At 43.3% G+C, this 18,976-nt stretch overlaps 1 protein-coding gene across 1 annotated transcript in view; it reads right to left on the reverse strand.

The window, feature by feature from the left end:
- Positions 1 to 18,976, reverse strand: part of LOC146821139 (uncharacterized) — a 174,662-nt gene that overhangs the window by 48,123 nt on the left and 107,563 nt on the right. The window lies entirely within an intron of this gene.

An 18,976-nucleotide genomic window follows, 5' to 3' on the forward strand; every position in this document is an offset into this window, starting at 1 on the left:
TAAAATAGAAGGGTTTCAAAAAACATACTGTTTTTTGCTGAAAAAGACGTAAAATTGATTAAAAAGAAAGTTATCAACACCATTCAATAGAATGCTTCCATATTTAAAATGCATGAATTGGAATAATATGTTCAAGCGACCTAAAATGAAACATCAATTAACAGCAAAAGACGTTCCCATTAAGGGACAGTTTACGTATAACAGTAGTGATGTAGTATACATAATAAAATGGCCATGTGGGCCGATGTATGTGGAACAAATATTGTGAGTGATAAGACTGAGGAAGATTAAATGAACATAAATAAAATATCAGAAATAAGGATTTGGAGCTAGTCTGTCCAGACATTTTTGTCAAAATGCCATCTCAACTGCACACATCCGAATTCACCTATATGAATAACTTCGTGTTTCACAAAGAGGAGGAAATGTTAAAAATATACTGCTAGGTTGAGAGTATTTATGGTTGTATTTAAAAAAAAAAAAATATACAACAAATAGGATTGGACGATCCATCAGAATGTTCTTGCTTTTGATAAACACATGGATTCACGACAATGAAGAGTTGGATCCTGTTAAGAACTACAATACAAACAGAAAATACACCAATGGTGTGAAATCAATGATACCAAAAATGGACATTTAGATGTCTAGGACATATAAGGCTTTATTTCCTAACGCACACAAAGAGGCACATGCTGTTTATTATCCAGTGCAAAAATGGGTTGGGGCTGAAAAGATGCACTTTTCACAATGACTAAAAGCTGTGCTGTGCTGTTCCTCACGGGCTTGATACTGGGGCGGATCAGGGCAAACCCAAAGGCGTTGGTGCAAAGCCCGATCTACTAAAAGGGCAGACCAGGCTATGCATCAAAAACCAAGAGCTTCTTGAAGCAGGTGCAAACATGGGGAAATTAAATCATTTCTCGAAAATATTGATGCATTTTGTGTGTGCTGCAGCACACAGCAAACAACAAATGTGTGAGAACCTTCTGGGTCTAGCCATAGGATTTTTGTACTGAAAAGATATGCCTTTAGTACATATCCTTTTCTATACAGTGCAGACTCTCCTTTAAACCAAGGTGCAGCAAAACTGTGCATGGTGAAAGGCAGCCTTGCTTGAGCGGCATTGAAGAATGACACTGGCACAGCAGTGACTCAGTCTTTCTCTGTGACTGCTGGCACCCCACATAATAGAATATTGTTGTGGCGTAGCCTGTCCTCTAGTTCTGTGACTACTTTATGCCGGGGTCTTGGCCCCATTTGGGTGAACTGATTACCCTATATTTAAGGAAATTCACTGTCTTTTCATAAATGTAAAGATGGTTCACAAATGAAGCAATGTCAGAGCAGATTCTTTTAATGTGTGTTGTCAACTGTGTCATGTGGTTTTCCACTTTGCCCACAGTCATACCTATTGTGATTTCCTCCTTCATAATTATCTCAAGTGGGACTCCCGGCATTGTCACAGAAGTTGTAGGCTGAGATTGCTCATGTCCATGGCCAGTGACTGCCACCGAGAATAAAAGACATTCGGCCATAAAATATATGAGGCAAAGGACCCTAACTGAGCCATAGGGCTGTCTGAATCCTGCTTTGTGAATTAAATTCGACTTATGAATGTAGGAAACATCATCCACAGAGCTTTTTGATATTGGGGAGAAACCGCATCAGCTGAGAAGTTAGAAAGTGCATGCAACGGTCAAGGTACGAGGTGTCATGCTTAGAATCACATAAACCCTTGCATCCCATGTTCCTAAGCAGCATTCTGTTGAAGAGAGGCACGGCACAGCAGGAGATGGTTGGTCACAGAGTCAAGACCCAATAAGTAAGAGACAATTGTAGGCATTTGAAGGCTGGTACCTGAAAGATAGACATATATAGTGGCTAACCCTCATGGCAACCCACAGTCAGTGCAGTTTTATGAAAATATATTGTTTAAAATAGAGAGATTGTTCCAAGAGAAGATGTACCCAAGGCAATTGTGGGGACGGTGGCAGCGAGAGGATTCCATTGAGAAGCAGCCATTATGCTCAGGGTATATATTTGAAAGACTTCGGGAGAAGCATAATCAAACACTACAGCCTGATGCCAACATGGCTGATGTACTCACTTGGTTAGTCATGGTTTCAGTGGCTCCAAGGTTGAAGTACCTCCATGTTTCACAGCATGTGTGCCGCGCCAAGTGTTTCTACAGTAGATATTCTCAGAGTGGGCGAGGCAATCTTGGGTAGGTTCCATATTAAGTTACCCATCCATCCTGCCAATTTCCAAACGATAGGAACTTTGAGCCTTCACACAGGCTTCAACATGAGGCAATGCGCAGCAGGATGTGGTGGCTTCACAATCCTGGTTATTATGTCATTATGGAAAGACAGAGTGAGCAATGAGCAGTGCTTACCCTGCCTATCTGAGAGGACAAAAACGACACTTACATATTGCACTACAGTCCCTGAATAAGGCCAGTCAGAGCAGCACAACAAAGAAGTGACCATCTTTGGTGTGGCCAAACCTCCCACTCTGTGATCTCATGAACAAAACTTAAACTTGAACTTGATGCTACAAATGGCAAACTGTTATCTCCTCTGAAAGGCACATAGTTATTGTAAAGGGGCTGAAATATGATGAACTTGCTAATCATAACTGTGTCCTATGTGTGTGATAAACAGGCAAATATTTTCTGATAAATCTCCAGCGTGAAGTGTGCAGTTGAGTGTGTGAACTATTTCTACGTTTAATCTCGGTTGTGTGGTGAGAGGCGTTATATCCAAGTGTATGTAGCATATAATTGCATCAGGATCGAATTCAGGAAATGGTTTTAAAATAACTCTTGTAGATAAATTATAAAAGTAGAGTTGAGCGAATCTCTCCGGAGAAATAAACGCACAGATAGATAAATAAGCCAAAAAGTAGGAGCGAGAGATCAATCTGATTATTATGATATTAAATTTATCAATTCTTTATTAATAAAAGTTTGAAGAATGTGTCAAAATTGCAATATGCCAAACAGGAGGACTGTAGGTTCATTGCGCTATTGAGTCCTCTCTTATGCATTGACTAAATTCACGCATAGTTCCATGGTGCAACAGGTCAGGAGTGTGGGGCTTTAATAGAACGGTGTGTGGGTCCCTGTGCTGGAGCTGCACCAGATGCTGGAGGAGGTCAGAACGGAGGTGCATCTGAAACATTTTAGGAAGCAGGAGCAGGGTCAGCTTTATGGCAGTGCGACGAGTGCTGCAGCACCTAGTGCTCAGATGGCGGGTGGGGCTTTGTGTTTAGAAATAACGTATGGATTTAGAAACACCTTCACCTTGTGTCTCTTGAAGTTTTCAGGCAACAGTAAAACTGTCAAAATAACACTGGTGATTAATGTTCCTGCTGGAGAGAGATGGTTTTTGTCTAGTGACAGTCTGACTCATCATAAAGTAGTGCAGAGGGGGGCGTGGCTTAGGCGCTGCCGGGAATGGACGCGCTTCCGTGAGCTCCGGGACGACAAGGGTGCTTTTCCTTTGTTTTTCGGCATTCTGAGCTGCGAAGAACGGCTAGAAATGTAGCGGCAAGTGTATAACACTAAGGACATCAAAGGGTTCTGCCTCACAAGGTCCCAGCGATAAGCGGATGGACTGTTTCTTTATTATATGCAGACGCGAGTGATTGAAAACTCGCATCTGCCATTTGTTTTTCCCGCGAATGCAGTTTTTCCCCTCAGAAAGCTGCTGCTTTCTCTTACAACATAAGATACAACATTTGGCACTTCCATTTGAGTTTTTTCGTGATGTCTTTCTCTGGAATGCCTAATTTGCATCATCATGATTTTGAGGTGGGCTTTCTTCATTTTTTGATGCCCTTTTGCTCTTGCTGACAAGGAATTTCTATTACCTGCTGTATTTCTACGCAATCTTCTGTCTCTGCTTACAAAATGTATCAACACGCTCTTAACAACATGGAACATGAGCTTTTAATTTTCTAATGCTGGTTTCTTGTCTTTTGGAGAGCTGATTTTTGATATCCTGAGTGACTTTTTGCAGTATATTCTTTCTTTGTCAAAATTGACATTTTCTTCTAGAAATATATATCACTTTATGTATGGGGAGAACAAAACCAACTCAGCGTTCTAAAGCACTGTCTTCTACTTCTGTGGTAGATTATAATCCTTTCAGTCTTCTTCAGGATAATATGTCTGAATCAGAACAGGGCTCACTAAGTGCTCCAGGGACTAATGCTTCTTTACCTCCTTCTAAAACCGTGTCAAAACTACCTGGTACGTTGGCTCAGCCTTCTGTGAAGAGGGTCAAACAAGATGCTCCTTCTCCAACAACATCTCCTCCTCCAATCTCAGTGGAGTTACTTCTGGAAGAGATTCGAGCTCTTAAACCCTATATGGAGAAAACTATTGTCCGTCTTCAACAATTGGATGACAAATGGTCACATATGGAGAGTAGGGTTGTCCAGTTTGAAAATAAAATGGAATCTTTTCATACTACTATGGTGCAGGTTCCCTCTCTGCAATCTCAGATTTCAAATCTTCAAAAACAAGTTGAAAATCTTGAAAATCGTAACAGGCGTAATAACCTACGCATTTATGTTCTAATAGAGGGACTTGAGGGATCCAATCCACCTGCCTTCTTTCAATCTTTTCTTCCGAAGCTTTTGGAGATTCCGACCTCTCCATCCTTGAACATTCAACAAGCTCATTGTTTGGGCCATGTCTCGAATTTGGCATCTTCATCAACTAAACCAAGAGGAGTGATACTGTATTTTTTTTAGAGTATACAGATTTGTTGAAAGATTTACAGGCTGCTAGAGTCAAAGGCAAAATCTCTTGGCAGGGCTCCTATCTTTTCTTTCACAGGACTACGCCAAAGCAACGGCTGATAGAAGAAAACAATATTTAAACATGAGACCAGCTTTACGGAACATTAATGCTAGATTCGGTCTTATCCACCCATGTCTTTTTAAAGTCACGTATAAAAATAAAACTACAGCCTATGAGGATCCCCGTCTACTTCATGAATTTTTGGAGAGCTGCAGGCAGGAGGACATGGATGTTTCACGTTCCAGTGTTTGATCTTTATTGATCCTCTGTGTTTAATTTGAATGCTCTGATTGTTTTATTGGATTGCTCCAATTGTTTGTTGGTATAATGTTCTTGTTATTGTATCTATAATTTGTTCTATTTTTCTTGTCTCTTTAGGTTCATCCTTCTCATATTCGTTTTTGTGATTGCCTGTTCGTTTGATGATATTTTGTCTCCCTCCCGTGCCCGTCGCAAGTGCTCCGGATGATGTTCCATTCCCTTTTGTGGCTCCACCACCCTCGGTTCCTTTGTGTGTTTTTCCTGGTATATCATTTTTTGTATCCTATTCATGGTTTTGGTACTTTTCCTTTTACATGATTCTTTCTTTTGTATTATTACCTTCTTTCTCTCTTTCTCTTTTTCACTTCTCTTATAGTTTTTTGTCAAATATTTACTTACGTTTCCTCTTTCCTTTTTCATATTTACTACTTTTCACCACTAATTTAGTATGTTGCTTTATGTCTCATTCTTATTTTTGTTCTTGTTCTTATCTTCTGTTTCTGATCTGCAATCTATTTGGCAATTTCTCTTATCATTTTTTCAACTTAATACCTCTTACATCTAGTTGTTTAGACCCTCCTTCTTTCTATATTTTCTCTATCTTTCACTCTTCACTTCTCTTTTTCTTTCCTTCATATTTGCAAATTTTTCTCATCTTGCTTTCATTGTTTCCTTGTTATTTCTTATTCTATTTCTTCTATTGTTTTTATATTACACCAGTTTTTGCCTTTATGATATATGCTAATGTTATTATATTCCTGTTAGCTGATAAATGACTTTAAGAATTATTTCATGGAATGGTAAAGGCTTAGGTTCTCCTATAAAATGTCAAAGGGTATTATCTCATATCTCTTCTTTAAATGGGGATATTGTTTTGTTACAAGAAATACATATTGGTGATAAGGAAATTGCTAAATTAAAGTGTCAGTGGGTTGGTTAAGGTTTTGCTTCCCCAGGGTCAGGAAAACGGAATGGGGTGGCTATTTTATGTCATAAACGTCTTAATATACCATTACTTTCTCAGGATGTGGACTGTGACGGTAGATGGATTTCTGTTTCTTTATCTGTTGATAAAATTCCTATGACTATTGGTAATTTATGTGCTCCCACTACTCCTGATAAGTTGTTTTGTCCTGGAGTTTTGTCTAAGTCGATGATCTACACTGGTGATTATTTAATTGTCGGTGGGGATTGCACTATGGTTTTTGACCCTATCCTAGATAGGAAATCTAAGACTAAATTTATACCTTCCCATATCCATTCTCAGTTTACATCAACCTTATCACAAAGGTCACTTGTTGATGCATGGAGATTGTGTAACCCCACTCTTCAAGAGTATACTTTCTTTTCCCCTCCCCACTTTTCACAATCTAGGTTAGATTATATTTTTATTTCCAATGCTCTTGCCCAGAGAATCATTAAATCTGATATAGGTTCTATATTGATTTCAGATCATGCTCCAGTCACTTTAGATTTAGAACTCCTTCCCCCTCACCATGGTCCTCGAAAATGGAGATTCAATAATACTCTTCTATCAGACCCCCTTTTTACTCGTTCATTTGAACAATTTGCCCAAACATCTTTTAAAGAAAATGAAACACCCGGAATTACTCCTCAAATTGTTTGCGACTCTTTTAAAGCCGCCTCTAGGGACTTTAATATTAATTTTGGTTTTCAAAAGCGAAAGTCTGCTGCTACTAAGTCAAAAACCCTTGCTTCACAGATTAAGGCATTAGAATATTCTTATTATAATTCCCAATCTTCAAGTGTTTTAAATGATTTGCTAAAAGCCAAATTTGAATTTAATCGAATCTCTACTGAAAATGCTAACTCTTTTCTCCTCAAAGCAAGGTCGAAATACTACGGGGGTCAGAATAAATCAGGTAAACTTCTTGCAAATTATCTTAAAGTCAAAATAGAACGTACTGTTATTGATTCCATTCTATCTTCTTCGAATCAGACTTTTCATAAAGGTGAGGATATTCTTTCAGAGTTTACTAAATTCTATCAATCTCTTTATTCACCAGAAGTCCACTGGGACACCCAGGATGCCTCTCTTTATTTATCCTCTATTCCACCCCTTTCACACCCTGACTTAGACTTTTCTTTATTAGAATAGGATATTCGGCTCTCAGACATTTCTACTGCTATCCGCTCTATTAAACAAGGTAAAGCTCTGGGTCCCAATGGCTTCTTTATTGAATTCTATTCTTTATTCTCTTCTTTCCTTGTACCTAAATTACATCAACTCTTTCTCTATTTTATTTCAACTAACTCATCCTGCAGTTCTTTTCAAGAAGCATTGATTTGCCTTCTTCCTAAAGAGGGAAAAGATCCTAAACTATGTAAAAACTACCGCCCTATCTTCCTAATTAATTTGGATTATAACATTTTAGCAAAAATGTTAGTGTTACGTTTAGAGAATTATTTACTACATTTAACTGGCAAAGAACAATGTGAGTTCATTAAAGGTAGACTTCTCTCTGACAATATTTGTTTATTTTTTAATGTTATTAGTAAGTCCAAATCCTATAAATCTTCTCTTGCAGGGATTGCCTTAGATGCAGAAAAAGCGTTCAATAGGGTTAATTGGCCTTTTATTTTTGCTACTCTTTCCTGGTTCGGGTTTGGTCCCAAATTCATCCAATACGTGTCTTTACTTTACTCTTCTCCTAAATCCTCTATTTTTGCAAACGGTCTCATATCTTCCTTTTTTCCTTTACACAGGGGTGTATGTCAGGGATGTCCTTTATCTCCCTTATTATTTATTCTTGCCTTGGAACATTTCTTGATTAAAATATGTTCCAATTCCCAAATTACTGGGTTTTCTTACGGGAATTCCCAACTTAAAGTTTCAGCTTATGCTGATGATATTTTGCTTTTATATCTCATCCACGATCTTCGTTACCTGCTTTTTTGTTGAAAGTTGACAATTTGGCAAAGGTTTCAGGGTACAAGTTGAACACAGATAAATGCAAAATTCTTCCTTTAAATAAGTTTTGTTTTCACGCTGATTTCATGATATCTTCTTTTCATTGGAATCCAAATCACATTAAATACCTTGGCTTATTGTTTTCTGATTCTGTTAAAACTTCCATCACATTGAATGTGAATTCCCTATGTACATCTTTACGTGACCTTACTTCTCGATGGAATCCCCTGTTCTTATCTTGGTGGGGTCGTCTTGATTCCATTAAGATGATGCTTGTTCCTATCGTACTATTTTATATTTCTAACATGCCCGTCAATATCCCTAAAAATTGTTTAAAAAACATTTACTCAATTTTATCCTCATTTTTATGGAATGGGGAAAAATCTGGGATGTCTTTATCTAAATTTAAAAAACCAAGGGGCATATTATCAACGGCCAGCGATAATTATCGCTGGCCGTGCTTAGCGATAATTTTATTATCGCAAGCTATCTCTGGAATTTATCGCCCAGTTAGCGCGTTATTAACAACGCGTTTTGTCCAGGGCGATAAAAATTCCAGAGATAGCGAGGTTATCGCCCTTTTGCAGGGAACATCGCTGGTGTTGGGGATAGGTAAGTCTGTATTTTAGCAGACATTAGTTTTTGGAGAAAACAGCTGTTTTCTCCAAAAACTAATGTGTGCTAAAATGCTGGGGCAGCCATGTAAATATCGCGATGTGAACATCAGCGATATTTACAAGGTTGTCCATCCGGGGTACGCCCAGTGATGCAAAGGGAGGCATTGGGATAAAGGGTGCTAACATGCGATTATGCATGTTAGCACCATCTTGTAAATAGGGTGATAGTTTCATCTCCACTTCTTTGGCTTTTTAAGCCAAAAAAGCGGAGATAAAACCCTTGTAAATATGCCCCCTAAGTCTCTAGGTGGTGTTAATTTCCCAGACCTCATCAAATACCATCAGGCCTTTTGTCTTAAACAGTCAGCCTTTTTATTACAAAATAATGACTTTGCTCCTATTCCCTTATGGGCTGATTTGGAGAGATCTTTCTTCAATCCTTTTTCTTTATTATAATGTGTTTCTTTTTCTTCTAAACCATCTTTCTTATATATTCCAATTTGCAAGAACACATGCAGGATTCTTTCTCCCATATTTATGTCATTCAAATCATCTAGAGAGAAATGTTTAGCCTCTTCTATTTGGTGTAATGTTTTGATTAAAATAAAAAATAAAATAATTTTTGGGAAAGACTGGTATTCAAAAGGTTTTAAATACCTATCTCAATTATACCAGGATGGTTTCAGCCTCTCCTTTTCAGATGCTCAATCACTCTTTTCCTTTCCAGCCTCCAGTGAAAATAAATATAATCTACTTATTCTAGCGATACAAAAGTCTTATCACAATATTTCTTCTGAACAAATTTCTACTTTTTCTCCTTCTCCTCATCTCAGTTTATTAGACACTTTGCCCTCTGCATCTCAAATTTATAAACATATAACTTTAGTACCTTTAGATAGAGACAAAACTAATGTCGAAATTTGTTGAGAAATTGATTTGCAATCTTCTTTTTCTACTTCCCTATGGGATAAAATATGGTCTAAAATAAGGAGGTCCTCTAGGGCGGCTAATAAAACTCAAACATTATTTTTCTTATATAATAAATCATTTATTTCTCCTATTAAGCTTCATATATTGAATCCGTCAATTGCTCCCAAATGCTTGTCTTGCGCTCACCCTTTTGCAGACCTTAAACATATGTTATTTGAATGCCCCCTTATTTATGACTTTTGGTTTAAAATCTGGAAGCAAATTAATTTATTTTTTAACTCTCAATCCCCTTTTAATTTTGTCAATGTTTTTCTGGGCAGTGTTCAGAGTATTGGTCATCTCAGTCCGATAATGTTTACATAATTGGTTTACTTATCGCAATAGCTTTCCAACAGATTACCAAATCTTGGAAGGATTCTTCTCAAATATCCTTTCAGGCATGGTGGTATGGTGTATGTTATCATCATAGGCTTGATAGGGCTTATGTTCAACCTATTTCGTTAGCCATCAAAAGAGATTACTTATGGCTTCCAATCACCTCCTTTTTAGATAAATCTGTTCTTGCTGCAAACTCTCATGACCCACGAATTGAAGAAGTGCCTAAGTCTACTTGAAGAAATGTTTTGTTAAAATATTTTTTCTTTTACAATGTGTTGTGCTTCTTTTTATCTGAATTTTTTCATTATTCATTCCATATTTTTTAGATTACTAATGCTTATTTTTGTTTTCTTACTGGTGATTATCATATGTTGCTATTTTCAAAATGTATGAATCTTATTCTTTCAACGTGTTCTTGTTGAGCTGTTATTATTGCAAATTCTTTGAATAAACTTTCATTTTCAACTTGAAAAAAAAATAAAGTAGTGCAGAGGGTTAAAATGTCTGTTGCAAAGAATGTGTCCCATGCAAATCACAGAGCTGTATTTTTAATGTAGATAGCTCAGTGGGTTAATGCTTTTGTCACAGACAACCATTTGCTACTTGCACTTCATTAGTTACAATCCTAATGTAGCATAGTGACTTAGGTACTGTCAGCATCACTGCATAGTATAGATGAAAATGTTATGTTTTTTCCCTTCAGACTTTCATGATCTAATTCCTAATGTTGCTAAAAAGGGTTTGTTTGGGTAGAAACGCATTCTTATGAGTGAAGCCCACCACAAACAATGCTTTGAAACAAATGACAGGTATGTGAGAGAGAGGTTATGGAGAGATAAGGGGCACTGTTGGAGGGTGGTATTAAAGGAATCAGTGCAGGAGGCGGTCTTTGGGGGTGGGCATCAAAAAAGATTGTTACACCCGGTGCCACCAGCCCAAAAGCGGCCCCCTGCAGGTGCGGGGCAGAGCTCTATATCAATCAATCAATCAATCAAACATTTGTAGAGCGCACTACACACCCGTGAGGGTCTCAAGGCGCTGGGGGGGGCGCTGCTGATAGAACAGCCAGGTCTTGAGTAGCCTCCTGAAGGTCAGCAGGTCTTGGGTCTGTCGTAGGCTCAGTGGGAGGGTGTTCCAGGTCTTGGCGGCGAGGTGGGAAAAGGACCTCCTGCCGGTGGTTGTTCTTCAGATGCGCAGGACGGTGGCGAGTGCGAGGTCGGCAGAGCAGAGCTGTTGGATGGGGATATAGAAGGAAAGTCGTTTGTTGAGGTATGCTGGGCCGGTCTTGTGGAGTGTTTTGTGTGCGTGGATGAGGAGCTTGGAGGATATCCACTTGCTGACGGGCAGCAAGTGCAGGTTTCTCAGGGGGGGGGTGATGTGGCCGTAGTGTGGTACTTCGAGGATCAGTCGTGCCGAGGTGTTTTGGATGCGTTGCAGTCGTTTGATGAGCTTGGTCGGGGCTCCTGCATAGAGGGTGTTTCCGTAGTCGAGTCTGCTGCTGACGAGGGCCTGGGTGACTGTTCTTGTATCTGTCGGGATCCACCTGTAGATCTTGCGGAGCATGCGGAGGGTGTTGAAGCAGGAGGAGGAGACGGAGTTGACTTGCTTGGTCATGGAGAGCGTTGAGTCGAGGATGATTCCCAGGTTGCGTGTGTGGTCGGTGGGTGTCAGGGCTGCCCCCAGTGCCGTCGGCCACCAGGAGTCGCCCCAGACTGAAGGGTTGGAGCCTAGGATGAGGACCACCGTTTTGTCCTTGTTCAGCTTCAGTCAGCTGGTCTTCATCCAGTCGGCGACAGCCTTCATTCCTTCACTCTGGATTCTGCCGGAGAGAAAGGAGGTGGTCCATTCCAGGGCTTTGTCTCGGATCCCTACGGCGTGGAGGCATCCGCGTAGTGAGCGGGGGCAGACGGTGTCGAAGGCAGTGGAGAGGTCCAGGAAGATGAGGACTGCGGTCTCACCGTTGTCCAGCAGTGTCCTGATGTCGTCGGTGGCGGCGATGAGGGCGGTCTCGGTGCTGTGGTTGCTGCGGAACCCTGACTGGGAAGGGTCCAGGATTCTGTTTTCTTCGAGGTATCGGGTCTGTTGACGATCTTCTCGATGACTTTGGCCAGGAACAGGAGCAGTGAGATGGGCTGGAAGTTCTTGAGGTCTCTAGGGTCTGCCTTGGGTTTTTGAGTAGGGCATTGATCTCGGCGTGTTTCCACCTCTGGGAAGGTCGCGGTCTCGAGGGAGAGATTGATGACGTTGCGCAGGTTGGGTGCGATGAAGCTGCCGGCTTTGTTGAAGATGTGTTGCGGGAATGGGTCTGACGAGAAGCCGGAGTGGATTGTGCTCATGGTCTTCATGATGTCATCGATGCTCACGCTGGTCCAGGCTAGTAGGGGGTCGTGGTCGATGGTGTGCGGAGAGTCTGTTGGGTTGCTGTCTGTTGGGGCTGTCTGGGTGTTGAAGCTGTCATGGATGTCTGCTATCTTGCGGTGGAAGAAAGTGGAGAGGGAGTCGCACAGGGCTCGCGACGGCAGGATATCATTAGTGTTAGAGCTGGGGTTGGAGATGTTGAAGAGCTCCTTGCTATTGTGTGCGTTGTTGTCGAGGCGGTCTTTGAAGGAGGTCCTCTTGGCGGTCTTGATGAGGTGATGGTGGCTGCGGGTGGTGTCCTTGTGGGCCACGTGGCTGTCCAGTTTGTTCGTTGTGCCATTTCTTCCCTAGTTTCCGGCAGGCTCGCTTGGAGGCTAGAAGTTCTGGGGTGAACCAGCTGGCCCTCTTGCTGGTGTCTCTGTGGGGGGGTTTCTTCAAAGGGCGAGGGTGTTGGCGCAGTCATCGATCCAGCATCTGAGGTTGTGGGCAGCGTCGTCGGTGTTGGAGGGTTCGGTGGGCGGGCTGAGAGCGAGGTTTGCGAGCAGTTGGCCTTCGGTGATTTTTCTCCAGCTGTGGCGAGGGATCTGTTGGGTGCGGTGGTGTGTGGTGGGTTTCAGGAAGGAGAAGTGGATGCATCGGTGGTCGGTACAGAGGAGTTCGTGGTGTGGCTGAAGGCAACTTGAGGGCTTGCAGAGAAGATGGGGTCAAGCGTGTGGCCGGCGGAGTGGGTAGGCGCTGTGACGAGTTGCCTCAGTCCAAGGTTGGCGAGGTTATCGATCAGGGCTGTCGAGTTGCTGTCGTTGTTGTTCTCTAGGTGAAAATTCAGGTCTCCGAGGAGGATGTAGTTGGTGGAGGTCAGGGCGTGCGTGCTGATGAAGTCGGCGATGGAGTCGCTGAACTGGGGTCGGGTCCGGGGGTCAGTAGATGAGGGTGCCTCTGATGGTGGAGTTGGGGTCTGTGTAGATCTGGAAATGCATGTGTTTGGCGGTGCTGAGAGTGTCATCGGTGCTGGCCGAGACCCTGATGCAATTCTTGTGGACGATGGCAATTCCTCCTCCGACTCCATTGGTGCGGTCTCTGCGGGTGATCTTGTAGCCGTCTGGGAGGGCTATGGCGATGTCGGGTGTGGAGGCGTCGTTCATCCAGGTCTCTGTTAGGAAGGCTACATCCGGGGATGATGTGTCGAGCAGGTCCCGGAGCTCGACGGCGTGTTTGCGTGCGGAGCGGGTGTTCAGTAGGATGCATCGGAGGTGGTTGAGGTCTTTCATGGTGGGTGGTTCAGCTACTCTGAGACTGGTGTAGCTGCAGTTCCGGCAGGTGAAGGGACCGTGTGTGCGTTTCAGGGTGGCCTTGAAGCAGGTGTGGGTCCGTCCGGGGTTGAGAGCGTGCAGTGTGCTGGCATCGTAGCGGTGGTGGTCGTCGTGGCGGGTGTGGGGACCAGGGGTTCTGGCGCTGGGCGAGGTCCAGGCATGGACGGGTGCAGACGGGCTTGCCTTAGGCGCGCCTTCGGCGCACCAGCAGCCGCCATATATGGGGATGTGGGAGGGAGGAGCAGCTGGGAGGCGGAAGGAGGGCGGCAGGGGCAGCGAATGGGCAGGTGTGTAATACAACAACAGGAGGAGGGTCCTGCAGGTTAGGAAGTACTGAGGTTCATTAGTAGAGATAGGTGTTGACGTTAATACAGGATTATCATGGGAGCAGTAGATCTTAAGGCCATCTGAGAGGAGGTTTCATGGGGATGAATAAGGCAGTTGTATGACCTACCTCCCTGCAGTTCGTCCATGGCTCGCATAATGTCCTTTTACTTACGGGTAACCTTAATGACTCTTGGTCCTGTTGTCCTCGTCCTATTCATCACAAGTAGGATAACCATCTCACTGCACAGAAAGAAACAAGAGAGGAATACCGGTATACACTGCCCCACCCCCTACAAATGGGGTATACTTTAGCAGCAATTACCCAGTATTCCTTATCAACTACCAATCCCCCACCATATGAAGGCTGGTTCTCTGGGAGAGAGGTAGGGGTGCAATGAATGGGGCAAGGACAACAGGACCAGGAATAATGAAGATTACCGGTAAGTAATAGGACATTACCCCAGGTCCCCCTTGTCCTTGTCCCCTCCATCACATGTTAGAAAACCCAAGCCGTTCAACCTGGCATTCATAGGGAAAAAAGAAATCACGCCAGGATACCAACACAATAATTGCAGCACACCACAGTGATTTATTCATACAGGTAATAGGGCAATTTACGAAACAACAGAATGTAAAACCTCCAAACCAAAATTGTTCTCATCATATAAAACATTCTGCAACCTGTAATGCTCTACAAAGGTATTGGAGGACTCTCATGTAGGTGCCTTGTAAATCTCGGATATAGGCACCCCTTTCAACTCAGTCAGGTAAGCAGCTACCGTCGCTGAACCCCAGCAGGAGGAGGAGACCTCAACAAAGAGTAATCCAGAGAAATTCACTGCTTGATCCACCTACTAATGGACAAAGAAGAAGTCTTATCCCCCCGGGAAGAGACAAGAAAACAAAGAAAGAGTGTGTCTTTCTAAAAGCCTTAATAGCTGCCCACTGGGCACACAGAATAGAAACAACTAGCCGCTTCTCAAATCCTACCCACAAACACTGCAGAACCTCATTCAGATTGCAGTCAAGCAGGAACAGCAGGAGAGGTATAAACCAATGCTGAAAATTCCCCCAATGCCTCTCATAAGATTTCAATGTAGAAGGGTTGCGGGATTGCTGGTTAGGAACAGCTAAAGGACGGGGGAGTCCTTTACTCTGCAATCCCCTCCTCTCAACTTCCAGACTGAGAGAAGCAGCCTCTGTAGGGACAGGAATGAAGATGACATAGGAGGAGAGAGAAAGCTAGGAATCATCCATGGGCCCTGAATTGCCAGAGACTCGAGCCTAGGAAAAAATGAGCACCAGGGCCAAAACGGAGCAACCACCAACACCACTCATGCTTCCCCCAACAACCTCGCCAGGAACTTGGGAATGAGCAGAATTGGAGGGAAAGCATACAATAGCTGATCTGGCCTTGGAAGGGTCAACACATCCATTGCATGTAGCTGTGCTGGAGCATTTAAGGCGCTGTTGAGGCTGCACATAGTGTGAGCAGCTACACATGACAATGTTAGGCTATCATTCGGTATGTGCTGGGTGTGTGTGAGCATATGTTGGGTATGGATGGATATTTGAGTTTCACATGGGCATTTAGGGCATTCTTGAGCATTTCAGCCTTCAATTGAATATGATATAATGGCTGAAGCTGTCAAAATGACAGATTTGTTCAGGCATGTCATGGCTGTGTTTAAGCACATCTTGGCAGTACACTATTTAATATGTACATGATAAAAAAGATACATAGTAGTCTGCTTTTTTGGTGGTTATGTCATTTTATTAATACGGCACTGATTTTAACTGAAACAATGTCACTCCCCGTCATACATTTATATTGTGAGGCACTCGAGGTTAAAGGTCCTTTCATGTGATTTCTTCTTATGTGATGTCACTTTCGCTACTCCTGGCATATTGGTGAATCGACATCCATGATGCCACTGTCAAATAATCTGACTATAGCCACGTTTTATTCAAATGCAAAAGCAGAAATTAAGAACCAGGTCTAAGGGTATAAGTGTAGCCGCGGTCCAGTCACACAAAGTTGGGTGACCATAGATTGAGGGAGGGATCTCCGAATACTTCATTCACCTAAAGATGAGGTCTGTTTAGTGTCATAACTCAGTGTCTTAAGACCAGCAGCTCAGCAGTCAGTAGACTGCATCTCTTCCATTCCTTCAAGTCAGTGGCATAACGATAATTGAGGGGGCCCCCCTGCAAGGTACGTGGAGGGGCCCACTCCGAACTCTATCAGGAGCTCCCCGGACGAAGTGCAGTGCTGAGAGGGCCCCCCCGCACTGCGGGGGATGCTGGGGCTGTGTTACGCCCCTGCTTCAAGTGCAGAAGTGGAGCCAAAGTAGCAGGCACATAAAGAACAACGAAATGCAATTCTACCAGCATCGGCCCATGCAGGTAAGAGGACTGGGGCGGTGGGGCCGGGTGGGCGGGGATTTTTGACACACAATGACAAGGGGAAATTAATTATTTATTTAATTTCCCCTCGTGGTCGTCTGTTGAATCCCCCCCAACCCGGTCCCACCGCTCTTACCTGCACGGGCCACTGCTGAATGCCACCAAAAGGTTGTTGTACCAGATGACTCAGTATCATGGGGAACACCATGCTCCATGCTCGAGATTTCCTTTAAAACTATAAACATACCACTTCACACCAATGTATGTTAATGGTTGTCAACCAAGAATACAACTCCTAGAGTGCAAAAGACTCAAATGAAAGCTCAGGACGTTGTTGTTCCAGGTCAAGTAGAGCCAGGAGGTGCCCCAAACGCTCCCACCCAGGGCAACTTCGCTATACGCAAAGGCACTTCCACGTGCTGCTGAATGTCTACTCCTGTGGTTCGTGGGCCTGGGCAGACTACTTCATGTTTACAGTTCCAGCAGCTTCAAACCTCGGCAGAACTTGTAAAATCAGGGAAAAGGCATGAGCTGTAAGTGCTACGAAGTGGCTATTGATAACAAGACAGAGTTATAAAATATGTTATCATAAAATGTAGGCATTTTGGACTCCTCTGCAAAAGCGAGAAGAAGGTTGTTGTGTTCCTGCCTGTTCACACGGTCGCTGTGAAGTAACTATACACATTCACATATTTACCATCCCAAACCACCACCACCACCAGGGCCGGGCAGGGAACAGCGACCATCCCTGGCGATTGCTGCCCGGCCAGCCCTGGGAGCCGGATACTAGCGAAACGCAATGCTCCTGCTTTTGTTACGGGGGGCTGATACTGCAGCACTGCCGACCCCCACAGGCACAAAACTGGTTAGTCCTGCCCTGACCACCAGCGACATCGTTGAGAAAAGCATTGCCATTTTCAGTGACAACAAAGGGTGATAGGGTGAAAATGAGCTTTAACCTGCTGGAACACGCAGTCTTTCAGATGCACAATTGTCTTAAGTAGCCTTACAAAAGGCAGCTCCACTCTCTCCCAAACAAAGAAAAAGCAAACATGATTTTTTGTTTGTTTGTTGCTGATACCCAGTGGCAGGCACAACTGAAATTACGAACAAATATTGTCCGTTATATTATTCATAATGGACAACTGACATTTGCCCCAAATAAAGCACGGTCCGTAAAAAGGATGCCTCTCAAAACCACGCCAGCATTTTTTCCACATCCCTTTACAATGTGGTCCAAACCCCGAATGCGTCTTTCCAATGCGTTGCATTACCAGGGCCTAGTCGCCGGTGGGCCGGAAGGGTGGGGGCCGGTTTTGATACAGGTGGCCGGTTTTGCAGCAGTGCTGCAATATCCGCCGCCAGTAACAAAAGCGGCAGCAGGAGTGGTGCTTCCCACTTGCACCCCCCCCTGCCCCTTGGGGGTCGGTCGGGCTGATTGCCAGGGCTGGGTTTAGCTCCCTGTCCATTACCCCCTACATCAGAGGTCTTCAAACTTGTGGATGCCGAGACCCCCCTGTCAACATTTTGAGGCGTAAGGACCCCCTCCTGACAAAAATTTCTAAACCTGCACTTACCAACAATGCACCTCATCTCTCTATAGCACCTTTCTGACAAACATTTAATTTTTTTATAGCGCTACTCATAGTTTACTCACACTCATTTCTGTGATCTGCATGGTACATATTCTTTGTAGCAGGCACATTAACCCTCCGCACTGTGTGGGTGACAAGAGTGCCCATGTGAGTGCACGGTGAGTGATGCAACAGTGTGAGAGTAGGGCAAGAGGAGTGACTGCCGGGTGAGTAAGGAGGCGTACGAATTTACGTGCAGATGCAAGTTCAGAATGGGATGAAAGAATGTATGATTACTGATGAGCTTGTTTGAGTGAGTTGCATATTGAGTAGTGAGGGGAACAGGTGAGTGAAGTGTCACATGAGTGCAGGATGAGTAGTGTACTTGTGTGACTGCAGGGTGAGGTATAGGGTGAACAGCGCAAGTGCATTGCGAGTGCAGAGTGATCACTGTGAGTGCAGGGTGAGCGGGAGATTGGTGTGAGTGCATGGTGATCAGTGTGAGTGCATTGTGATCGCTGTGAGTGCAGGGTGAACGTGAAAGTGGAGGGCGAGAATGAGCAATGAGTTGTCTGAATGCAGGGTGCATTCCCAGACCCATGAAGTAAATCAGCATGTAATTGAAGGCGGTGTAGAGTTTAAGATCTAAGTTAAACTATTGCGGCATTAATCGGGGATCGAGGGTGAAGGAAATAAATAATGTGCTGATCCTGCAACAAACTTACAGTCCTATGGTTAGGGTTGCCAGCAGATTATTTTGATGGCCCAGTCGGTACAAAAATAAGCAGTCACCTAAAGCTGTATTTTCAGCACTTATCTGTGCATACTTCAAACAGCAAATATAAATAGAAAGCACTTTTAATTGTGTTCTAGGGCTGCCTCAATGATACTGATAAAGAGAACATAGACAGAAAAGTCACATAACGAATGCATACATACTTTTTTTTTTATAAGTCTATTTAGTGTCAAGAGGAGATCTTTACAGGCTCTTTAAACAAAACATGGCATGGCATTTTTCTTTTAGCAACCCTACTTTATATTCCTTTTAATTAAATGCATTCTTACACTAC

The sequence above is a fragment of the Triturus cristatus genome, chromosome 6 (genome assembly GCF_964204655.1).
Source record: "Triturus cristatus chromosome 6, aTriCri1.1, whole genome shotgun sequence".
NCBI lineage: Eukaryota > Metazoa > Chordata > Amphibia > Caudata > Salamandridae > Triturus > Triturus cristatus.